Here is a 27,110-nt window from a genome sequence, read left to right as displayed (position 1 = left end):
TTGTTTTCAAAGCTACGGTTGGCAACAATGTCATACTCGTTTGGACCAGACAGCATCAGATAAATGGCCTGCATGTAGAGAGACACAGGGGAGCTCTTTCACTCACTCGGATGCTTTCTCCTGTGAGATACATTCAGCCTTTTGCTAATTGAAGGTTTTCTCCATCTCCTTTTTATGCATGCCAATTCAATTGTTTGACAGCAATCAACTATTTCATTACTTGTCAAATTAATATTAAGACCCTTTTTTTTCTTTCTTGATCAGCTTTTGAGCCAAAATCATTAATACGAGATTCCCTTAAATGAAAAATATTGGATGCCTGTAGGATACAGGATAAGAGGAATTTCATTCCTTTTATAACACCTGCAGGTGTAACTTTTTCAAATGAAAACCAACCACCATTGACCAATCAACCAAGTTCACTGGAACCTGATCAACCAGACCCAATCTCAGCAAGGTTCTTGTTCAGGATGAGACCAATGTAAATAAGGCAGAATTCCGAAAGACAATACAAGTCCTTTGCATAGAGTCATGTAGAGTTCACCCTTTACAGACACAAGTTACCACAGAGATCATACATCCACATAGATGCCTAAATTTGCCATAAGACAGAGGTGACAGAGAGCACATAAATTAGGGCTGAGCCTACAATTCCACCCAGGGAGGTGCGTCAGAATGATCTCATCCCCTTGTTAAATTAAGGAGAGTATAATGAAGACAATCACATGTGGCTTTAGTTCAGTAATGATATAATTGGGATGCATAATTAAAGCTGAAAAACTAAGTGCACACTTTCCTTCAACATGTTCGGAAGGTGATGAGCATGGGGAAGGAGCTATAGCTCAAATCCTGATTGCTTTGAAACGGCTCTGTGCTTGTGTAGTTCTGAAATGACAGAACGCCCGGCAGAGAGGAAGAGACACTGTACATCCATATTCTACTACATATTCTACTCCTGCAAATTGTTGGGAAAATCTTACATACGAAATGTTTTTATTTGAAACTTCCCATCAATTTTGAAAGTATTTTATTTTTGTGTAAGAAGAAAGAAATGTTATTAATCTAGGTTTGGAGAGAAGGAATATCCTAGAGGACACATGGTGACACACAGAAGGGAAACTGCCCAACAAATAGATAGTCAAATATGTAAAAAGCTGAAAATGAATGGCTAGAAGGTTTGAAGAGGGTTGATGAAATGGAGTGTAAGGTATTCATTAAACATTGGGATGCTTTACATCTGTGAACAGGGCATGTGCAGCCCCTTCTCAATAGGCAGAGCAGCAAGAGATGAATAGGCTGGAAGCAGGAAGACTTTCCAGGCTCTGGACAATCAAAGAGGTCAATCAACATTCCTGTCGAAGAGACTGAATTAATTTCCCTGAGAGATCAAAGAGAATTAAAGCTACTGCTTCACAGTGGAGAGTGGTTATGGCACGCACGCACGTGAGAGCACGCATGCACACGCACACACACGCACACTTTAAAAATGTATCATGGAGGAGAATATGAATATGGCAATGAAATGTAGGCAATCTTAGTTTGCCGCAATGGCAGAAAAGTTACTTCCAAACCATGAGGTCTTGTATTCTCAAATGACTTGGTAGAGTAATCATCAGATTACATTGACTCTTGAGAATGTTTGAACACATACATCTAATCATTTAGGAAGAAGGCACTACTTGTATGATTTCTTTGAAAAATGTACAGTAACAGTCAAAAGTTTGGACACACCCACTCATTCCAGGGTTTTTCTTTATTTTTTTACTATTTTCTACATTGTAGAATAGTAGAGAAGACAATGCAACTATTAATTAACACATATGGAATCATGTATTAACCAAAAAAAGTGTTAAACAAATCAGAACATATATTAGCCACCCTTTGCCTTGATGACAGCTTTGCACACTCTTGGCATTCGCTTAACCAGCTTCATGAGGTGATCACCTGGAATGCAACAACCACTTGAGCCACTGCCTGTTCCCCCCGCTATCATCCCGAAGGAAAGGTCAGTACAGTTGCATCAAAGCTGGGACCGAGAGACTAGAAAGCAGCTTCTGTCTCAAGGCCATCAGACCGTTAAATAGCTATCACTAACACATAGAGACTGCTGCCCTACATACATAGACTTGGAATCACTGGCCACTTTAATAAATGGAACACTAGTCACTTTAATAATGTCTATATATCTTGCATTACCCATCTCATATGTATATACCGTGTCCTATACTATTCTACTGTATTTTACTCTATGCTGCTCAGACATTTCTCGTCCAAATATGTATATATTCTTAATTCCATTCCTTTACTAGATTTGTTTGTATTGGGTGTATGTTGTGTAATTGTTAGATATTACTTATTAGATATTACTGTACTGACGGAGCTAGAAGCACAAGTATTTCGCTACACCAGCAATAACACATGTACATGTGACCAATAACATTTGATTTGATTTGGAATTAAGAGGTGTGCCTTGTTAAACGTTAATTTGTGGAATTTCTTTCCTTCTTAATGTGTTTCTCAAATATGCAAAGAAAAACGACAGTCCATCATTACTTTATGACATGAAGTTCAGTCAATCCGGAAAATGTGAATTTTCCGTCGCAAAACCCATCAAGCTCTATGTTGAAACTGGCTCTCACGAGGACCGTCATAGGAAAGGAAGACCCAGAGTTACCTCTGCTGCAGAGGATAGGTTCATTAGAGTTACCAGCCTCAGATTGCAGCCCAAATAAATGCTTCACAGAGTTCAAGTAACAGACACATCTCAACATCAACTGTTCAGAGGAGACTGTGTGAATCAGGCCTTCATGGTCAAATTGCTGTAAAGAAACCAATACTAAAGCACACCAATAATAATAAGAGACTTGCTTGGGCCCAAAAACATGAGCAACGGACATTAGGCCGGTGGAAATCTGTCCTTCGGTCCAATGAGTCCAAATGTGATTCAAACACTGTCTTTGTGAGATGCAGAGTTGGTGAACGGATGATCTCTGCATGTGTGGTTCCCACTACGAAGCATGGAGGAGGAGGTGTGATGGTGTAGGGGTGCTTTGCTGGTGACACTGTTGGTGATTTATTTAGAATTCAAGGGCTCCTGAGTGGCGCAGTGGTCTAAGAAACTGCATTTCAGTGCAAGAGGCACTACAGTCCCTGGTTCGAATCCAGACTGTATCACATCCGGCTGTGATTGGGAGTCCAATAGGGTGGTGCACAATTGTCCCAGTGTCGTCTGGGTTTGACTGGGGTAGGCCATCATTGTAAATAAGAATTTGTTCTTAACTGACTTGCCTAGTTAAATATAAAGACCAAGAAGGAGAGTGATGGAGTGCAGCATCAGATGACCTGGCTTCCACAACAATCAACCAATTGAGATGGTTTTTGATGAGTTTAACCACAGAGTGAAGGAAAAGCAGCCAACAAGTGATCAGCATATGTGGGAACTCCTTCAAGACTGTTGGAAAAGCATTCCAGGTGAAGCCGGTTGAGAGAATGCCAAGCGTGTGCAAAGCTGTCATCAAGACAAAAGGGTGGTTACTTTGAAGAATCTAAAATATAAATATATTTGGAGTTGTTTAACACTTTTTTTGTTTACTATATGATTCCATATGTGTAATTTCACAGCTTTGATGTCTTCACAGTAAAAATAAAGAAAAACCCTTGAATGAGTAGGTGTGTCCAAACTTTTGACTGGTACTGTGTGTCTGTGTAATGACTACTCAGGGAGAAAAAGGTGTAGATTCACGTGCAGAGCGCTCCAGGTGTTTATTTCGCCTTCACAGAAGGCAGGAATCGTGGTCACAAGCAGGCAATGGTCTACCTACACAGGTAGGCAAAACAGGCAGGTAAATCAAAACTAGGACTGAAGGCTATAACTGGTTCTCAAAAACGAGTTTGGAAAAGGCTTAGTAGAGACAAAACGAACAATACCTCACAAAGGCACAAACAGAATGAACTGAACTAAAAAGGGAGCTGATGAGACCAGGTGAGAAATGAACACAGGTGAAATCAATGAACACAAATGAAAGACAGGGCTTCGTTCAAGAACACAATGAAACAGAACACAAAGAAAATAAATACAGAACCTTAGTCTGAGCTAACACTTCCCTTTGTGGTAACTAACATATTATCAGTGACAATGCCTTTAGTCCTATAGCCACTGAAGTATTCAAACAAATAGTGGAACACAATTTAAGCAGCTTAGGGTTTGGATGCAAATAGAGTTCACGTTACATGAATTACCATGATGATGTGTTTTAAAAGACAGTCGTGTCACTTTGTTTTGAGCCCAGGCTCAGTTAATCCCATTGACAGCAGGGTAAAATGTACAGGGCTCTACATTCTACCAGTGCTCCACAAAACACACTGTCAGGTTTACACCTCTGGAGGAGAGCTTTAAGATAAACAATCTGCTTAAAGCCAGGGGTGTGAAATACAGTAAGAGAGGGGTTGGGGGACTGAGGGAGAGAGAGAGAGTAGGAGAGAGATCGAGAGAGATAGAGAGTAAGTGAGAGGGAGCGAGAGAGTAAGGGATAGAGAGCGAGAGAGTAGGATAGCGAGAGAGTAGGAGTACGAGAGAGTAGGAGTGAGAAAGAGTAGGAGAGAGGTGGAGAGGGATGGAGAGAAAGAGAGAACAGACTGCTAGAGAGGAGTGGGATGAGCTGGGAAACCAACCATGCCTGTGATCTGCTTTGGGAAATTAGTACATTTCTTTCGGCTTTTTACGGCTATAAAAAGCAACTGGATTGTCACTGGTTTATCCCTCCTCTGTCGCGTCTTCCCTCCCTTGATGTTTCTCTCATTTGAGTGAAAAAGATAGGAACAAAAGCATGCACACACGCATGCACACAAGGGCCCACACGCAAACCCACACAAACAAACCCACTCAGCAAAACAATAAGCGTTGTGTCCTCAGTTGGTACTTTTATGGAACACGCTATTCTCTAGAGCTGGCTGTCAGGGAACATTATTGACAGATGAGGAGCGAGGTTAGTTACCAATGTGGATGTTTTGTGTTGACAACACTCACGAAAAGAGTGGCGCTGCAAGCCATGAGCTAGTGGTGATCATCCCTCTTTCACATACAGCCCAGCCTTCGCCAATGGGTGAGGGTAACAAGACCCTCCACTGCCTCTGGGTTTTACAGAAATGTTTCTGTTTCTGTTATAGTCTGGGTTGTAGTGGGTTTATCAGGCCTGTAATGGATGGCCATAGCAGGTGTGCTGGAAAACAGCTGCATCACATGTCCCACATATGACAGCTTGTTACACAAAGGAATAGGGCTGGGTTTGAGTGAAAGAGCGAGAAGACTGAGGAACAAAGGGAAGAAGCTGTGCTATTGTAAATACAGTATCTTATGCATTCTAAATTACCGCCCATTTGGAAAAGAAAAATGCAATAAATATTTACTCTGAGCTGCGCTTCAGTAGGTTGGTGGTAGATGGAAGGCCGTGTTGCCAAACCGAGTCCTTTGAAGAATGTCTCTGGTTGTCAATTGAATACGTTGTAGTATCGTTGGGTGATAGACTGGGTACTCTGTCTGTTCCATCCTAACCCTCGTTGCATCTGCTGTTGTTAACTCAACGCCTAGGAGGTATCACTTCTGTAGTGAATAAGAGTTCCAAGTTCATACCATTCACAACCAAAGCTCAAACTGATGTTGGCTTCGTTCTGTAGTTATTATCTGAACCATTCTGCCATCGGACCGTCGTCCTCAAGTCCTCGGAACAGGAGGTTATATTGTTGTCAAGGGCTTATATAGGAAGGGAGAGGAGGGATTTTGCAAAGGTAACATCAGTAGGGTAGAGAGAGGAAAAAAGAGGTAAGAGGTATTTATGACTGTCATAAACCTATCCCCCAGGCCAACATCATGACAACAGCATAGGTAGTAGGAACAGGCCAGCAGTGGCATTTTAGGACCATAGATAGTACTTTTCAATTTAATAATAATAATAATAGATATATGCTGCTTATAGCCTGGTCTTCATGTGGAGTAGAGTTCCATGTAGTCATTGCACTATGTGGTACTGTGCGCCTCCCATAGTCTGTTCTGGACTTGGGGACTGTGAAGAATCCTCTGGTGGCATGTCTTGTGGGGTATGCATGGATGTCCGAGCTGTGTGCCAGTAGTTCAGACAGACAGCTCGGTGCACTCAACATGTCAATACCTCTCACAAATACAAGTAGTGATGAAGTCAATCTCTTCTCCACTTTGAGCCAGGAGAGATTATTCATGTTAGATCTCTGTGTACATCTAAGGGCCAGCTGTGCCGCCCTGTTCTGAGCCAATTGAAATTTTCCTAAGTCCCTCTTTGTGGCACCTGGATCACACGACTGAACAGTAGTCCAGGTGCGACAGAACTAAGGCCTATTTGTAGTATAGTAAAATGTGTGTTTTTGGACTTCTGTAGAGAATCTTTTAGCTGGATGCCATGGCTGACCCACAGGGGTACATCTTCATCGTCTAGGCAGGTTCAACCTGACAAAAAGGCGCAAAAGGGGACGCAACCTCATTGGTCACCGTGCCATAATACAAGTTCCTGGCCAGATGGGAGGCAACGTCACCCTATGTGCAGCCATCAGCAATCGTGGCTTCCTCCACCACCATGTCAAAGTGGGTCCATACAACATGGCACAACTCCTTCAATCAGCTGCACAATAACATTCGTCAACAGGAAGGGGAGCCAGGACAACCAGAGCAAGCCCAATATGTTGTCATTTGTTATAACATGAGTTTCCATCGGGCTGCTCTGCTTCGCGTCTGGTTCAATGACCACACCAGGTTCACTGTTCTTTTTTTTGCCAGCATATTTCTCATTTCTGAATCCGATTGAGTAATTTTTCTCAGCATGGGGTTGAAGAGTGTATGACAGCAACCCCTCTGCTCAGCAAAACCTCCTGGAGGCAATGGTGGATGCCTGTGGTGATGTGTCAGTGGAGTCTATCCAGGGTTTTCTAAGACACGTAAGGGCATTTTTCCCACGCTGCCTGGCAAGAGCAAACATAATGTGTGATGTTGATGAGATATTATGGCCTGAACCAGACCTGAGACGAGATAATGACAACGCTGATGCTGATGCTGAGTAACCTGTACATTTGCTGCATTTGGAAATAAAGCTTTTGGAAATTGGGTATTTTACTGTGCATGGACTCTTTCTTACATGCTTTGTCAGTGTGATGTTTCAAAGGTCAGGTTTTTGACAAAAACAGCATATACAGTAGTATTCCCTTATCCACTAATGTAAGAGGCATTTATTACAGTAGTGTTTTGAATGTCTCACCAGGGCGTTCCTGAAAGGGTTTTCTGTTTAGTCAGTGCTGTGATTTTACAAAGTTCCAAATTATTTATCTGAAAACCTATTCTAAACATTTTGGTAGCAGTGTTTTGAATGAATCCCTCTAGCTTGTAATAAACAGTCATTGACACTGACCCAACTCCAGCCATTTTAATAATGGGAATTGATGGGAAATGATGTAAATATATCACTAGCCACTTTAAACAATGCTACCTTATATTTACATTTTACATTTAAGTCATTTAGCAGACGCTCTTATCCAGAGCGACTTACAAATTGGTGCATTCACCTTATGACATCCAGTGGAACAGTCACTTTACAATAGTGCATTTAAATCTTAAGGGGGGAGGGGGTGAGAAGGATTACTTATCCTATCCTAGGTATTCCTTAAAGAGGTGGGGTTTCAGGCGTCTCCGGAAGGTGGTGATTGACTCCGCTGTCCTGGCGTCGTGAGGGGGTTTGTTCCACCATTGGGGGGCCAGAGCAGCGAACAGTTTTGACTGGGCTGAGCGGGAACTGTACTTCCTCAGTGGTAAGGAGGCGAGCAGGCCTGAGGTGGATGAACGCAGTGCCCTTGTTTGGGTGTAGCCTGATCATAGCCTGGAAGTACTGAGGTGCCGTTCCCCTCACAGCTCCGTAGGCAAGCACCATGGTCTTGTAGCGGATGCGAGCTTCAACTGGAAGCCAGTGGAGAGAGCGGAGGAGCGGGGTGACGTGAGAGAACTTGGGAAGGTTGAACACCAGACGGGCTGCGGCGTTCTGGATGAGTTGTAGGGGTTTAATGGCACAGGCAGGGAGCCCAGCCAACAGCGAGTTGCAGTAATCCAGACGGGAGATGACAAGTGCCTGGATTTAGGACCTGCGCCGCTTCCTGTGTGAGGCAGGGTCGTCCTCTGCGGATGTTGTAGAGCATGAAGCTACAGGAACGGGCCACCGCCTTGATGTTAGTTGAGAACGACAGGGTGTTGTCCAGGATCACGCCAAGGTTCTTAGCGCTCCGTGATGGCGAGATCATGGAACGGGCAGTCCTTCCCCGGGAGGAAGAGCAGCTCCGTCTTGCCGAGGTTCAGCTTGAGGTGGTGATCCGTCATCCACACTGATATGTCTGCCAGACATGCAGAGATGCGATTCGCCACCTGGTCATCAGAAGGGGGAAAGGAGAAGATTAATTGTGTGTCGTCTGCATAGCAATGATAGGAGAGACCATGTGAGGTTATGACAGAGCCAAGTGACTTGGTGTATAGCGAGAATAGGAGAGGGCCTAGAACAGAGCCCTGGGGGACACCAGTGGTGAGAGCGCGTGGTGAGGAGACAGATTCTCGCCACGCCACCTGGTAGGAGCGACTTGTCAGGTAGGACGCAATCCAAGCGTGGGCCACGCCGGAGATGCCCAACTCGGAGAGGGTGGGAGAGGAGGATCTGATGGTTCACAGTATCGAAGGCAGCCGATAGGTCTAGAAGGATGAGAGCAGAGGAGAGAGAGTTAGTTTTAGCAGTGCGGAGCGCCTCCGTAATACAGAGAAGAGCAGTCTCAGTTGAATGACTAGTCTTGAAACCTGACTTATTTGGATCAAGAAGGTCATTCAGAGAGAGATAGTGGGAGAGCTGGCCAAGGACGGCACGTTCAAGAGAAAGAAATTCCACAAATTAACAAGGCACACCAGTTAATTGAAATGTATTCCAGGTGACTACCTCATAAAGTTGGTTGAGAGAATGCCAAGAGTGTGCAAAGCTCCCAAGGCAAAGGGTGGCTAATTCGAATCTAAAATCTAAAATGTATTTTGATTTGTTCAACACTTCTTGGTCACTACATGATTCCATGTGCTATTTTTTTCACTATTATGTGAATGAGTAGATGTGGCCAAACTTTTGACTGATACTGTATTTTAATACATCAGTATATCCAGGGATGTGAACCAAAACATACAATGTCTTACTACTTCACCAGTCAGAAGATCAAAACACTAAACACATGGTTGTATAAATAAACTGGTTTTTATTGCTCTTTATATCCAATGCCTATCCATAAACACTGAGATATGTCAATAAAATCTATATAAAATCACTGCGTCATAAAAGGTGTTGTGACTTGGGTAGTGACACAGTTCAATTACAACCAAGGCAGAGCTACATTCAGAACCTGACTTTTTGCCACAATAAAGCTGATCTGAACTTCCATGGTGATTATTTTCCAAACATCCAGAGAACTTTATTCAAATACAATTTCCTCATCCTGATAGTACACTTTACACAGCTGCATCTCATTATTTATGTCCCAAAAAGATTAGTCTAACTTCACTCTGAATGAATTACTCAGGATGTACAGATAAGATATTGTTGAGTGTTAATAATTAGAATTCATCCTCAGGGAAGGTGCTCCAATGATCATGTTAACATAGTTATACTGTAGTAATCCAGAACTCATACACTGGTCACTACCGATCAATATGACAGTGGATTTGGGGAGGTCATGCAGCACCCCCTACTGCAGCTTGCATTTGGATACTAGCAGCAGTCCCAATTAACGTCCCAATTAGCTTCCCAATTAAAAACCACTGCAGCTGCAAATATAATACTCTTCTCTTTCCAAGGTACTCAGCCTTCACAGGGAAAAGAGTATGCTATGGCAATCTGTTTATTCCAATTGTACAACACATCCTATTGTGAAATCCTACCATTTACCAACAGTAATGTAAATATTAAATTATAATAAATTAACTCAAAGGATTACGAGAAAGGTGCTTTATTTTTGTAAATCATACATACTCTTCAGAATCAGAAAATACTTCATAAAATGTAAAACTAGAATCAATAAGTACAAAATACCACATTACAAAAACAATACATCATTTGTATCAAAACAATGTACATGTGTACAATTTTACAAATGGCTGTACAACAGCTAATGTAAGAAGGATAAATTCTATTTGGGATTAAAATTATTTTACAATCAGTTGTTCCTGTTGTTGGAAATACCATCACTTCAGACTCATGCCCACTGAACACACAAACTGGAATTACCAGTCACACTAGTTCTCAAAATGTCTTCATACAACAGTTCTTCCAGCATAAATAACTAAAAATGTCACTTAAAACTTGTCCCTAAATTCACCATATCGTCACTCAATCACCCTTGAAGTTTAGCAAGTAAAACCCGTTGTACCGTTCCTCCAGCAAGACAAAAAAATAAATAAATACTAATCCTTGACTGAATACAAGGTGTTGCTAAAAAGCCACAGGAGGTCACTCAAATACCCAATAATAAACCAGAAGAGAACATATGCACCCGTCTTTAAAATGATCCTTTAAGATCATTATGATCCCCTTTAAGATTTAGATGCACTATTGTAAAGTGACTGTTCCACTGGATGTCATAAGGTGAATGCACCAATTTGTAAGTCGCTCTGGATAAGAGCATCTGCTAAATGACTTAAATGTAAATGTAAATGTAATGATCACCACCCGTTTCCTGGAGAAATCTTTGAGCACACGTCACATCAATGGCACACTAACGACTTCAGTTTAGTGCACATTCTTTTGGTAAGACAAGCAATCACAACATATTTGGCAACAGTGACAACAGTTGCTACTCTTAGCCAACAAACGTCACAATTTATGCTTGAAATAAAGGAATTCAAGTAATAGCTTATGTGCAATGGTTCTGAAAACATTAGGCAAAATGTCAGCATGAATTTCCCACATTATGGCCAGATAAAGCATACGTCATATTAGCTAGCACCCTTTTCAGGTCCTATTACCTGTGTTGGGGTGAATATTATAAAGATTTTTTACTGAGAAGCATTTTTCACCTAACTTTTAGATGACCATTCTCCTACTTGATAGAGAAATAACATTTAAGGATCCATCTTTTTGGGATGAATTAAATAAGACATTAAGATATTTCACAGCCAGTGCATCACATGTTAAAGTTCTTGGTGTGTGTTGCTCTGGAAGATCCACACCTTTCATGGAATGTGAGGAGAGCTCTTAAAGAGCTTTAAGCGTTTTTACATTATGTTCTCATTTTGTAGTGTTTGTATTTGTGCATGTATTAAATAAATTAAAATACATTCAGTTTGGTTCAGTGCATAAACCACAGAGAAAAATAATAATAATAAGTATGCAATTTGAAACACCTATGAGAAGATTCACTAAATGAGAACAATAAGAATATTGAAATCAGCTTGGAAATTATAAACCTCAAATTAAGGGCTATCACTGAAGCTATCACTGTCCACCTCACCCCATTCTCTACAGAGTTCAAGTAAAACAAACAATTGGCCCAATTCTAGACAGCAACAGAATAAAATCTAAATAGAAAAAAAACATGGATTCAAAATAAATAATCTAAGGTCTATCTATTTACATTACAAAACAGAATTCCGGTAACAAGGCTATACTGCAGGTGTTGCGGAGTCAAAAAGCTGACACCACCTGCTTTTGAATGAAGTAAATTGTCTTCTTAGGCAACACTACAGAGGAGGGACAGGCCTACACTTACTCACTCATTATATAATGTTACTTACCCTACATTATTCATCTCATATGCATATGTATATACTGTACTCTACATCATCGACTGCATCCTTATGTAATACATGTATCACTAGCCACTTTAACTATGCCACTTTGTTTACTTTGTCTACACACTCATCTCATATGTATATACTGTACTCGATACCATCTACTGTATGCTGCTCTGTACCATCACTCATTCATATATCCTTATGTACATATTCCTTATCCCCTCACACTGTGTATAAGACAGTAGTTTTGGAATTGTTAGTTAGATTACTTGTTGGTTATCACTGCATTGTCGGAACTAGAAGCACAAGCATTTCGCTACACTCGCATTAACATCTGCTAACCATGTGTATGTGACAAATAAAATTGGATGTGATTTGATTTGATTTGATTTGAACAGTCATGTTATCTGTGTTTTTGACAGCTTGTGTTTGTTGTCTGAGGGCAAAGTTTAATTTGGGACCCAGAAGTTAGATATTTGTACTGCTGGGTGTGAGTTTTTAAAATTGTGTGTGAAGATTTGAGGAAATGGTGAGTTGTTCCAGGAATTGTGTCTAAGCAATTGAGAAAAACTATAATAATTGATATGTTTGATTCACGTCTCCTTCTCAACCAATGATGACTTTTATTAAAGAATAGGACTAAATCAAACATTGTTTCAAGTTTCATTTGATTTAGTCCTGTTCTTTAACTTTGATTTTTGGTTGAGAAGAGGACGTGAATCCAACATATCAATTATTCATTTGTAGACCAACTGGAATTAAAGCCAGACTAAGTCAGTGGTACAGATGGAACTATCCAAGCAGAAGACAACCAAATTCAATATCCAGTTTGTCTACAAATTAATAATTGATACAGTATCTTGTAAATACACAATCAATATTATCAATAATATATCAATATATTTCCAAAACATGATGCATTTTAAGTGGCTGAAAGCTTGTTATTTTCTGCACAGGAAGTAACTATATTTCCTTATTGGTGAAAGCTCAGCATATTGGAAACAAGTTTCACCAGATTGAAATGCAAAGCCAAACTGTAAAATATTAACCAGAATCACGGGTTGTGTCTGACTTGAATGTGCTCAAGATGTTTCCTCAATAGTTCTCCATCAGCAGTATTGTAGTGGAGGAGTTTGAGCTGTCCCTGGGAATGACATCAGGCTTAAGCTGTCCTCCAAGTGCTATATCAGCCCAGGCAGGCCAAGACAAGAAGTCTGTCTGTCTGTCTGTCTGTCTGTCTGTCTGTCTGTCTGTCTGTCTGTCTGTCTGTCTGTCTGTCTGTCTGTCTGTCTGTCTGTCTGTCTGTCTGTCTGTCTGTCTGTCTGTCTGTCTGTCTGTCTGTCTGTCTGTCTGTCTGTCTGTCTGTCTGTCTGTCTGTCTGTCTGTCTGTCTGTCTGTCTGTCTGTCTGTCTGCACAAACCTAGCATGGTAGTTCTTCATACAAAATGACCACAGATATCATTATAGATAGCAATTGCATTGAAACCGACTCTACCGGGAAGATACGGATGAAATAGCCAGATTTCATTTGCAACTCCAGTCATTATTGCTAGAAGTCATATTGTGACCTTGTGATTGTTAATCTGGGCAAAACAGTGAAATGGTTTTCGCTGTGTGTTTTCTAGTCGCTCATTGAAATGCATAGAGGTTACTGTGTTATAAATCATCGTGAAACTGACATTTTGTTGCAAACGTATAATGGTCCTTCTGTAGCTCAGTTGGTAGAGCTTGGCGCTTGTAACGCCAGGGTAGTGGGTTCGATTCCCGGGACCACCCATACATAGAATGTATGCACACATGACTGTAAGTCGCTTTGGATAAAAGCGTCTGCTAAATGGCATATATTATTATTATTATATTAAATATTCTAGGCCAATGAATTAGGTGACTTTGATCTGTATAATTTGTGTACTAGCTCAACTCTTTGTGTTAGAGACTATTCCATGCTTTACACATCCTAATATTTTCTTACTTTTAGCTGTTAAAGGCTGATTCTAAAGATTGCCTACCGTGCAATAATTTAACTACTTACAGTGCATTCTAAAAGTATTCAGACCCCTTTACTTTTTCCACATTTTGTTAAATTACAGACTTAATCTAAAATGGATTGAATCGTTCCCCCCCCCCCCTCCCTCATCAATCAACATACAATACCCCATAATGAAAAAGCAAAAACATTTTTTTTTGTGCAAATTTATACAAATACAAATTTATACAAATTTTAAAAAACGGAAATACCTTATTTACATAAGTAAATAAAAAAGTAAAGGAGCATTTTTTTTATGTAATCCATTTTAGAATAAGGCTGTAACGTAATTTTTTGGGGAAAAAGTCAAGAGTTTTAAATACTTTTCGAATGCACAGTATACAAGGATTTACACTTAGTAGTATTATATATTATTCATGAATGATTATGCATGGTAGAGTAATAGATTGTGCCATACATATGCATGTATGTGTAACAGCGTTCTTCGTTTGTCGAAAGAGAGTCGGACCGAAATGCAGCGTAGTGGTTACTCATGTCTTTAATGAAGAGATCGTGATACATGAAATAACTTATACATATACAAAAACAACAAACGGAACATGAAACCTATTACAGTCTATCTGGTGAAACTACACAGAGACAGGAACAATCACCCACGAAATACAAAGCGAAACCAGGCTACCTAAATACGGTTCCCAATCAGAGACAACGAGAATCACCTGACTCTGATTGAGAACCGACTCAGGCAGCCAAGCCCATACAACACCCCTACTCAGCCGCAATCCCAATAATACAAAAACCCCAATACGAAATACAACAACATAAACCCATGTCACACCCTGGCCTGACCAAATAATTAAAGAAAACACAAAATACTAAGACCAAGGCGTGACAGTATGCCCTTTTTATACAGGCATTTAACAGGAGAGCTTGGGTGAATAGTCTGCTGTTTAGTCTGGTCTGTGGTTCACAATGTCTGGCAGCATATCCTCTGCTCCAGCCAAGGTTGTTGACCTAAATAACACTGGGTTCACCTGGATATAAACAAATATTCTAACAACCTATAAAGATTTTAACCACAACTGTTCAGGAACAAACACAGATAATCTTACAATAGAGTCTGCATTACTAGAATAGTCATAGGGCCTTCATAACAAGGTCATGACAACTACAGTATATGTAAAAGGACATAGCTAAGTATGTGCTGTTTATGTAAATTAAATGAACATTCATCTGAACCCGCACCTTGGTATTGTATCTGTTCACACTGACAACAAAGGAGTGGATTGTGCCTTTCTGAACGGTTCATCTGATCCACCTAGCTGAGGATGACTCGCGCCGTCCAGTTAACTTGGTGTCCTTTGTGTCAGACCTCCCTCTCTGTAACGGCGTTCGTCTGTTGAAGGAAGAGAGTCGGACCGAAATGCAGCGTAGTGGTTACTCATGACTTTAATGAAGGAAAACGGAACGATACATGAAATAACTCATAAATACAAAAACAACAAACAGAACGTGAAACCTATTACAGCCTATCTGGTGAACACTACACAGAGACAGGAACAAACACCCACAAAATACAAAGCGAACTCAGGCTACCTAAATACGGTTCCCAATCCGAGACAACGAGAATCACCTGACTCCTATTGAGAACCGCCTCAGGCAGCCAAGCCTAACTAGACACCCCTAATCATACACAATCCCAATGCTAATAAACCCCCAATACGAAACACAACATATAAACCCATGTCACACCCTGGCCTACCCAAACATAAAAAAACACAAAATACAATGACCAAGGCGTGACACTCTCTTATGTGTCATCCTCAACCACCTATTCTTCTTATGGAAATTGGACAGGAGTCATTCAGGTTTTCCTTGTGCGAGTTGCGACAAAAAAAGGTAAACCCCTTATGAGCTTTTAGAGACGTGGAAGGGACCTACTGAAAAATCCCTCTTTAGTCCCATTTCAAATGACAGGCCATGGTTCAATACAAAGGAATAATAATCCAGACAGCACCTATCTCAACCCTCCATTTGTCTGGATCTATTGTCAATGTGATGAGACTGTAATTGCATACCCCCCCCCTCAACATCTCTTCAAATAGGAAAGCTGTTCATTTTCATCAATATGTAACGGTTCTCTTGTGGTGAAGGAGAGTCGGACCAAAATGCAGCGTGTAGATTGCGATCCATAATTTAATAAACAAACGTAACACGAATCTAAATACAAAACACTACAAAAAACAATAAACGTAACAAAAACTGAAACAGCCTATACTTGTGTACACTAACACATAGACAGGAACAAGGACACTAAGGACAATCACCCACGACAAACTCAAATAATATGGCTGCCTAAATATGGTTCCCAATCAGAGACAAGCCAGTGACATTATTCAGCAAGCTACCAAGCTGTTTTTAATTGTTAAGATCCTCAAAATGTATAACTCTCTATATGTGCCTGTGCTGTTAGCTATAGAAACAACAAAGTATATTGTTTTCATGCATAACAGTGGGGTGAGATAGTATCTAGATAAGCCCAGATTGCATCTCATACCTTTTGAAGACACTGGTATTGAAAGGTAATCTCTCTGCTTACCTAATCTATTTATGAATACAGTGGAGAGAGACAGGGAGAGCGACAGAGAGACAGGGAGAGAGACAGAGAGAGAGAGAGAGAAAGAGAAAGAGACGGATAGAGAGAGAGAGAGACAGAGAGACAGGGAGAGAGAGACTGAGAGACAGGGAGAGACAGAGACAGAGAGACAGGGAGAGGGAGAGACAGAGAGACAGAGAGAGAGAGACAGAGAGACAGAGACAGAGAGACAGGGAGAGAGAGAGACAGAGAGACAGGGAGAGAGAGAGACAGGGAGAGAGAGACAGAGAGACAGGGAGAGACAGAGACAGAGAGACAGGGAGAGAGAGAGACAGAGAGACAGGGAGAGAGAGAGAGACAGAGAGACAGAGAGAGAGAGAGACAGAGAGACAGGGATAGAGAGACAGAGAGACAGGGAGAGACAGAGACAGAGAGACAGGGAGAGAGAGAGACAGAGAGACAGGGAGAGAGAGACATGGAGACAGGGAGAGAGAGAGACAGAGAGACAGGGAGAGAGACAGAGAGACAGGGAGAGACAGAGAGACAGGGAGAGAGAGAGACAGAGAGACAGGGAGAGAGAGAGACAGAGTGACAGGGAGAGAGAGAGACAGAGAGACAGGGAGAGAGAGACAGAGAGACAGGGAGAGACAGAGACAGAGAGACAGGGAGAGAGAGATACAGAGAGACAGGGAGAGAGAGAGACAGAGAGACAGGGAGAGAGAGACAGAGAGACAGGGAGAGACAGAGACAGAGAGACAGGGAGAGAGAGAGACAGAGAGACAGAGACAGAGAGACAGGGAGAGAGAGAGACAAAGTGACAGGGAGAGAGAGACAGAGAGACAGGGAGAGACAGAGACAGAGAGACAGGGAGAGAGAGACAGAGAGACAGGGAGAGACAGAGACAGAGAGACAGGGAGAGAGAGAGACAGAGAGACAGGGAGAGTGAGACATGGAGACAGGGAGAGAGAGTGAGGATAGAGGAGAGAGAGGGTGGAGATTACTCATGAGATTACTGTTAGAAGAAGACACAGTTTACCTGACGTTGAGAGATGGAGCTTTCAAGACCCTAAAAAGCAACTATCAAGTGTCTTTGGAATAGTCCTTGATGGGAACTTCAAAAAGGATTTTAGCTGCTGTTTCACTGATCATGAGAGCTTTTTGATGTAGTTAAGGACGATAAACACTGTTTGCTAATTGTGTTTGTGCCTACAATTACCCCTAGCCCAAATGAAGGGGTTGGACTGTACAGCACAAAGCACTACTTTCAGCTAATTATCAGGAGAATAGCATTCAGGCAATGCCATAACCCCAAGCTGTAGTGACCGCATTGATTTAGCGATTTAGACCTCTCACAAAGTAAATGGTTGGCTTGGAAATCCACTCTGTAGATAGAGCTATTACGGCCTTATCTGTGATGAGAAATCCCATTTTTCTGGGAACAAGTGAAGCGTTGGACACAAGGTAGCTTGAAGGCTTGGGGCCTGGTGAACTTTGGGCTTTGGCTCCCTAAAGCAGCATGACTGATTTGAAATGACGGAGCATCCCCCTGCTGTCATATCTCACATTTATTGAGGGAAAATGAGAGCAAAAAAGGTCCAGGACTGTTTTAAACACAAGGTAAAGTGCTTATTTGTGAACTTGGGAAACCTGGAGGAATGCAGAAAGCGAACACAAACAGGTGGGGGCTACAGTATAAGCCATTTGTTCCCTGATAATTAGTTTTAGAGGCAAGCCAGCGGTTTCCAGATAGTTATTTTTTATATTGATGTACAAAGAGCTGCCAACATCACAATGAGGAACAAATGGGTCAGCCCTGTTCTGGGTGTCAGTGATTCTCCTCAGAGTCGCCTCCTCAACCCCAACCACAACTTGTGGAGATTACGCTCGTCCAGGTCTTATTTCACTTTGTCCCCAAAAATCAATTCCCCCTTTCCCCTCTTCTACTTTGTCCGTAGCTGAATATAATCTCTTTAAGGCAGCCCCATATTGGCCATTGTGCAGGTGGGATACCTGATTGGATTTCTCTATTACGGTTGTGTCAATCGGACCTGCAACTGATAGCGGTGAGGGATGTGGATGTGCCCTCTGTTAGGAAAGGACCTCCAGTCACCGCTGAGGAGCTCCTGATGAGGGTGGCTGGCTGGGTGGTTTGGGTATGGGGTGGAGGCAGAGGAGTGGAGGCAGAGGGGTGGAGGCAGAGGGGTGGAGGTAGAGGGGTGGAGGCAGAGGGGTGGAGGCGGAGGGGTGGAGGAAACAGTCAGAAAAGCAATACATCTTATTACATTACGTTTCAGTTCCCAGAGCTGGGTGGTCATGGGTCATGTCACAGGAGATTGGGTTCATTAATGAGGCCTGGGAGCAGAGCTGCAACAGCAGCAACACTCTATCCACCTGGTCTGCAGCGAGCTGTTTCGCTGGCTAGGATCGCCAGCAGGACCTAGTGGTTTCTAATATCAAATCACATTTTATTTGTCACATGCCCCGAATACAACAGGTGTGCAATGCTTACTTATAAGCCCTTAAACAACAACATAGTTTTAAGAAAATATAGTTAAGAAAATATTTACTAAATATAAAATATATATTTAAAAAAAATAGAGAACAAGCCGGAATTCTTACTGGTTGGTAGGTGATCAAATTCTTATGTCATGCAATAAAATGCAAATTAATTACTTAAAAATCATACAATGTGATTTTCTGGATTTTTGTTTTAGATTCCGTCTCTCACAGTTGAAGTGTACCTATGATAAAAATGACAGACCTCTACATGCTTTGTAAGTAGGGAAACCTGCAAAATCGGCAGTGAATCAAATACTTGTTCTCCCCACTATATATATATATATATATATATATATATTTTTTTTTAAATATATTTTATATTTAGTAAATATTTTCTTAACTCTATTTTCTTATAACTATGTTGTTGGTTAAGGGCTTTTTCCTCAGAAATGATTTATTCTTAAAAAATATATTTCTCTAACTGCTAATGGTTTTGGCATAACTTAAAAAAGGACGCAGGCTGTACAGTCATTTATCAACAGAAAGTATGTGTCAATAGAATGCTAACCATAAGCTTTGTAGCTAATGGCTGTATTAAACACAAATTGCCATGCAATCACTGGTTGCTAATTTACTACTGTACTATCCGAGCAAGCTGAATAGTGATTTTAGATGTTAGGTGACATATCTAACCTTCCCATGCAGTTCCCAACTGAATATGCTCCCTGTTCTGTGACATCATGACAGGTGTTTTTTGGTGTTCACTCTAAGGGGCTCACTGGGCTTTGAGTTGGTGCTTATTTGATGGGAGATTTGACTTTCCCCTGCACTTTAACTGTGGTGGTGTTATCCTGGAGCTTCCTCGCCCTGCACCTTCTGACATGTTAACCACAGCGCTCTCTGAGAAAGCGATTATGATTATTTAAATGTCAATTTATATTACTCCTTACTGCCAATGCACTTCCCTCTCTGATGTGGCAAACTTATGAAAAGAGAGCAGTGTAAGTTCACAAATCGAGTTTCATTTCAATACTCTGAGAGGGGAGGGCATGTGTGTGTGTTTGTGCTTGCATGCGACTATATGCTAATTATCTAGCTCTCTCTCCGTTTTACTTTTAGGCCAATGAGATGAAAAAGAACACATCCTCACCAGCCTCTGCTCTGCTGACTCCACTGGATAGGGACAGAGCACATTGCTATCTCACACTCAACATGAACACTAAACACAAATAAAAATTCACAAAAATACATGCATATTTATTATTTTATTATTTTCTCTATTGAAACTTAATCGCATAGAACCAACTGGAAAATAATTTCCAACTGAATTGCTGATACGTTTAGACAGAAATACTAATTAGGATAGGTTTTTGTCGTTGGAAATTAGATACATTTTTGGGAGAAGTTTCAGTTAATTTCTAGCAGTGACTCATCTGTGAACGGTAATTATATTCAAACAACAACCCCCCCCTTACCATACACAAAACAACCACACAGATTTCCCCAAGTGTTGTAGTGTTCTAGCTCTTGAGGCCAAACCCATGACTCTTTGCTGTGCTGAAGTATCTAATTCGAAAGTGATGTTGGCTTTATTTTCGAGCCTCATTCAATGACAAGTCAATGACTTTGTGTCTGTTTGCCATTATGAACACATTTGTGTGTGTTTGACCATGGCAGGGAACCATGGAGGGCAGTACACACAGTTGACTAGAATGCTGGAAACCTGCAATACTTCCAGATAGGGCAAGGACAGAGAGGTCAAGAGCTGTTTCTCTGCCAAAAACTTCCTTTCCATGAACAAACTAGCCGAAATGGGCCAAAACATTTCCACATTCCACACAAAGTTACACATTTTAGACAATTTGAATGCTTTTGAGATGTGCTTCTTGTTGTAGAATATTGATTCCTTTAGTTTCCTCTGTAAGACGGAAACCCAGAAACTGAAAACTTGTACAGTAATTGAGATCTCTAATAAGTACAGGCAATTCTTAGATCTCATTCCAAAGGGAGTTTTGGCTCCAAATCCCACCCACTGATGTACACAATCTAGTGAAGTATTGTATGTATTCCGATGATAACATGAGATGATTGATGTACACATTAGAAGAGTGTGTGAGGGAGAGAGTAAGTAGTCTCTCAATACAGTTAGTGGAAAGTTTTGGAAGACAACTTTTCAAGACTTTCTTTCTGTGGGCAGTGTTTGAGTTACTGGAATGCATGACTATCCTGTGAAGAATATGGCCCGATTGAGATCAGAGCTTACCCAATACAGAGGGATTTCTATTGGGACAGAGACAGACAAAAAAGGGACTGCGCCATAGACTGGTTATCAAAAAGTACTCTCAGACGATTGATCCTGACAGCTGAGAGTCAATCTGAAGAGAGGACAGATAATCTGATGCATGATCTACCTGTAACCTTACCTAACAGTTCATTTTTGATTGATGTATTTTGAAAAGAGGTGGAAGCTGAAAGCAGTGGAGGCTGCGGAGGGGAGGACAGCTCATAATAAAGGCTGGAATGGAGTATAATGGCTGGAATGGAGTATAATGGCTGAAATGAAGTGATTGCATTGATATCAAACATACAAATGTGTTTGATACCATTCCAGTCACACCTTTCTAGCAATTATTATGAGTGGATATCCCCTCAGCAGCCTCCACTGGCTGAAAATCAAACAGGTAAGCCGTGCAAGATATATTGTCTGCTATCAAAATAATCTCAGAGGTCTCAAAGCTAATAATATGCACGCCTCAAAGATGTGGTTAGTTAAAGCGATGAGGACATTGATCTTCCATAAAGATCAGAGCAATTTCACGACATCATCAGAGGGGGAATATTTCTGGCGACTGGCATCAGACGAACTCTGCCTTATGGAATATGAAGTGTGAACTCACCTCAAGATCCCAGTGACTTTAGGGGTCTGGGAAAGAAGCAGTGCACTGGCAGGTTTTTCTTTTTGATGATATGAAAAAAGGAGAGAAATCAAGTGAATCAAATGTTCTGGCTGACTTCATGCATCTGGTAAATGTCTCAAATGTCCTGGCTGACTTCATGCATCTGGTAAATGTCTCAAATGTCCTGGCTGACTTCATGCATCTGGTAAATGTCTCAAATGTCCTGGCTGACTTCATGCATCTGGTAAATGTCTCAAATGTCCTGGCTGACTTCATGCATCTGGTAAATGTCTCAAATGTCCTGGCTGACTTCATGCATCTGGTAAATGTCTCAAATGTCCTGGCTGACTTCATGCATCTGGTAGATGTCTCAAATGTCCTGGCTGACTTCATGCATCTGGTAAATGTCTCAAATGTCCTGGCTGACTTCATGCATCTGGTAAATGTCTCAAATGTCCTGGCTGACTTCATGCATCTGGTAAATGTCTCAAATGTCCTGGCTGACTTCATGCATCTGGTAAATGTCTCAAATGTCCTGGCTGACTTCATGCATCTGGTAAATGTCTCAAATGTCCTGGCTGACTTCATGCATCTGGTAAATGTCTCAAATGTCCTGGCTGACTTCATGCATCTGGTAAATGTCTCAAATGTCCTGGCTGACTTCATGCATCTGGTAAATGTCTCAAATGTCCTGGCTGACTTCATGCATCTGGTAAATGTCTCAAATGTCCTGGCTGACTTCATGCATCTGGTAAATGTCTCAAATGTCCTGGCTGACTTCATGCATCTGGTAAATGTCTCAAATGTCCTGGCTGACTTCATGCATCTGGTAGATGTCTCAAATGTCCTGGCTGACTTCATGCATCTGGTAAATGTCTCAAATGTCCTGGCTGACTTCATGCATCTGGTAAATGTCTCAAATGTCCTGGCTGACTTCATGCATCTGGTAAATGTCTCAAATGTCCTGGCTGACTTCATGCATCTGGTAAATGTCTCAAATGTCCTGGCTGACTTCATGCATCTGGTAAATGTCTCAAATGTCCTGGCTGACTTCATGCATCTGGTAAATGTCTCAAATGTCCTGGCTGACTTCATGCATCTGGTAAATGTCTCAAATGTCCTGGCTGACTTCATGCATCTGGTAAATGTCTCAAATGTCCTGGCTGACTTCATGCATCTGGTAAATGTCTCAAATGTCCTGGCTGACTTCATGCATCTGGTAAATGTCTCAAATGTCCTGGCTGACTTCATGCATCTGGTAAATGTCTCAAATGTCCTGGCTGACTTCATGCATCTGGTAAATGTCTCAAATGTCCTGGCTGACTTCATGCATCTGGTAAATGTCTCAAATGTCCTGGCTGACTTCATGCATCTGGTAAATGTCTCAAATGTCCTGGCTGACTTCATGCATCTGGTAAATGTCTCAAATGTCCTGGCTGACTTCATGCATCTGGTAAATGTCTCAAATGTCCTGGCTGACTTCATGCATCTGGTAGATGTCTCAAATGTCCTGGCTGACTTCATGCATCTGGTAAATGTCTCAAATGTCCTGGCTGACTTCATGCATCTGGTAAATGTCTCAAATGTCCTGGCTGACTTCATGCATCTGGTAAATGTCTCAAATGTCCTGGCTGACTTCATGCATCTGGTAAATGTCTCAAATTTCCTGGCTGACTTCATGCATCTGGTAAATGTCTCAAATGTCCTGGCTGACTTCATGCATCTGGTAAATGTCTCAAATTTCCTGGCTGACTTCATGCATCTGGTAAATGTCTCAAATGTCCTGGCTGACTTCATGCATCTGGTAAATGTCTCAAATGTCCTGGCTGACTTCATGCATCTGGTAAATGTCTCAAATGTCCTGGCTGACTTCATGCATCTGGTAAATGCCTCAAATATTCTGGCTGACTTCATGCATCTGGTAAATGTCTCAAATGTCCTGGCTGACTTCATGCATCTGGTAAATGTCTCAAATGTCCTAGCTGACTTCATGCATCTGGTAAATGTCTCAAATGTCCTGGCTGACTTCATGCATCTGGTAAATGTCTCAAATGTCCTGGCTGACTTCATGCATCTGGTAAATGTCTCAAATGTCCTGGCTGACTTCATGCATCTGGTAAATGTCTCAAATGTCCTGGCTGACTTCATGCATCTGGTAAATGTCTCAAATGTCCTGGCTGACTTCATGCATCTGGTAAATGTCTCAAATGTCCTGGCTGACTTCATGCATCTGGTAAATGTCTCAAATGTCCTGGCTGACTTCATGGATCTGGTAAATGTCTCAAATGTCCTGGCTGACTTCATGCATCTGGTAAATGTCTCAAATGTCCTGGCTGACTTCATGCATCTGGTAAATGTCTCAAATGCCCTGGCTGACTTCATGCATCTGGTAAATGTCTCAATGTCATTGTGCTCCCTTTAAACCTGCCTCTCTCTCTCTTTCTTCAGCAGTGGATGGACTCATGCATGCAAACCATCTTAAAATGTCCTCCAATATCTGACAATGCACCTGCAGACTGAGCAGCAGAGACCAATGCATTACCTTGCCTGGACTATGGAGAGCAGTCCCATTCTCACACACAGCATGGTGACAGCTCAAAGCGATCTCACAGCCACGCCTGGGGAAAATAGGTGAAGAGAGAACTTCATCAAGCACAGCCTTTTATCCGCAAGTCAGTTTGATGGAAATACTCATCTGGTGGGAAAATGCACGTTTTATTTTTATGCAGATTTTAGAATAGTCCCATGAAAATCTGTCAAAACCTAGATAGTGACTTTAACTGAATGCACTTGCCCTTGAATATAAAACAAATGATGTGTCCCAGATACAATGTCAAAAAAATGTCTCCCCGGCTGTGAACCGTGCAGAGCCCTCCTAAAAAATAATCAAACCCAGATGGATTATGTTAAATTAATAGAATTATACAAATGGAAACCCTAAAAGGCGCCTGCTGTAACAACAGCCACCCTTCCCCCTCTCTGGTAAGACACAGAATGTTCCACTTTCTTGCTCTCAACAGAATTTTTTAAGTCGATTCTCGGCACGGAACCTGCATAGAAAGCAGGTTGCAATTAGGGCAGGTCTTTTCATTGCAAGAGACCCTGATGCATATTATTACATTTAAAAAAAATAAGGCCCATGAATAAGCAATAGATGAGCTGGGATTCTGCAACCTCAAGCCTCTGCACAGCCTGCTAGCAGGGAAAACAGAGAGCCAGACCCATATTCCAACAACTTTGTATCCATGACTACGGCACCCTTGAATTTCAAACCAACACCCACCGACACCGTCCTCGTCAATTTGTGTTAACCTAGAAACAAATTTAAATATAAAAACATCTTCACAGCAAAATGTAATGAAACATTAAATGAACTTGCAGATTTACCCACAGTGTCATGGAGTGCAAATTAAAATCCTGTCTTGAGAGTGCATCTGTAAAAGAGATTATTTTTAATTGCCTTGTGAGGCTCAGCTCCTCTCTCAGATTGAATCACTGCTGTTTTCTAATGCTGCAATTCGACAACCCACGTAACATATGTCCCTCAGTGGACACTTCACAACTTCTGCTTTAGATGAGGAGATTCATCTCCTATGAGACTTATATACACTTATATACAGCACAGAGTCATGCAGGTACATTAGTATCATACGTAAGGCAAACATAGTGAATAAAGAGCCAACTCTCTATCATCCCTCTGTGATTCTACATGACACCGTCACACCTGCCTGGTGAGAAGAGAGCAGGACCTGGCCACACCAGAAACACACAGCATTTAGCTGGATTTGTTTCTTCTTGGTCTTACTCTCCCCTTGTTAGTCTGTGTGAGTCTGACAAAATCATCTGTAAAGCCCTCAGAGAGGCCTGTCTACAATGCGCTGAGAAGGGGAATTTTGCAGCATCCAGAGCCAGTTCTCCATTTACCTCTGAGCATTCTTTTGGATATTCTCCATCTCTGAGGAAGCTATTTAAGCCAGGACAAAGACAACGATTCAGTGGCTGCCAAGCCTCTCCTTAAGCCCTCTCCCCTCTTTGAGTCCTTCAGGGGAGAGGTGCAGTTAGTCACTGCTGAGTGCTGCGGCCCTTTAAACCTAAAACCTCATGCCCCTGATAACAGAACTGGAAGGAAGCAGGGCCAACAAACTTTTCTGGGAGTTCTTTGACACCTGAACAAAACTCCTCTGCATTGCTCTGCACTGGGAAGTCACGGCCAAGGCATGGGTGTGGTGCCAGAGAGAGCAGAGCAGAGGGGAGGGAGGATTGAGAGCTACTCAGTGAGCAGAGAAATACAGCTTGATAAATCCCCTGGGCTGAGATGGAGGCTAAGAGAGATCCCAGGAAGAAAAATAACGTCGCTGCTCACCGCTGCCGGTCCGAAATAGCTCCCTCAGAGATGGAGAACATCCAAAGTAATGAACAACTCTAGAGGAAAGCCATTCATATCACTGAGGGTTCAGAAAGTATTGATTACAGTAAACATTGTGTATGTGTAGTAATTTGTCATATCATGTGTTTCTGTATGCTATATGCCTAGTGATTCCATTTTAAGGAGAAGTGGACAAACTGGACCTGCTTTGTAGGACAGAGAGATGAGTGCTTGAGTTTAGAGAGTATCAGAGTCAAGATTAACCAGCAACTTGGTCAGAACACAAGAAACACAATATGACATTGAGGTAGGTCATCGGATGTAAAGGACTTGGGAAAGTTTCTCTACCAGGATGAGAATGTGTTAGGGTGGTGACGATGGCCATGTCTAAACTCGCTTGTGTTTCTGTTACACTATTTAGAAGAAATTGTTCGTTAAAATGAAGTTCGTTTTTATATTTAAATATAGCTGGATAATGTCCAAATACTATACTTCAGTCTTTGTTCAGGGATGACAGTGTTGCTTCCAGGCCAAACAGCCTTGAAGTCTACTTGGTGTTTCACATCTGCACTTTCTACACAGTTGCACAAAAGCTAAATAATCTATATTTTAATGGATGTTTCTATATATACCTCACTGGATAGCCCTGTCATATTGACTCCTTGCAGTTCCCCTTGTGGGTGTGAGAGGAAATGCGCACTCTGTCGGAGGAGAGAGCGTTGATGGCTCTCTTTAACTTCACTGGTCTTGCTGATGTGAAATAATAGCTCATGTGTGTGCAGCTCTGTGAGCCATGCACGCTGGGAGAGCTGTCAGGAAGTGTGTGTTAATCACCTGTGGTATTATAGTGCCTCTGTTTCACTAATAAAATAAAGGAGGCTGTTGGGAGTCACTCGGTTTGGGGTGGCTTCCCAAATCCACGGTTCCCTCCGGTTCCAATGACCCTG

The sequence above is a fragment of the Oncorhynchus gorbuscha genome, linkage group LG02 (assembly GCF_021184085.1).
Source record: "Oncorhynchus gorbuscha isolate QuinsamMale2020 ecotype Even-year linkage group LG02, OgorEven_v1.0, whole genome shotgun sequence".
In the NCBI taxonomy this organism is placed as follows: domain Eukaryota; kingdom Metazoa; phylum Chordata; class Actinopteri; order Salmoniformes; family Salmonidae; genus Oncorhynchus; species Oncorhynchus gorbuscha.
The sequence above is the reverse complement of the archived record's forward strand: the minus strand, read 5'-3'. Positions refer to the sequence as shown.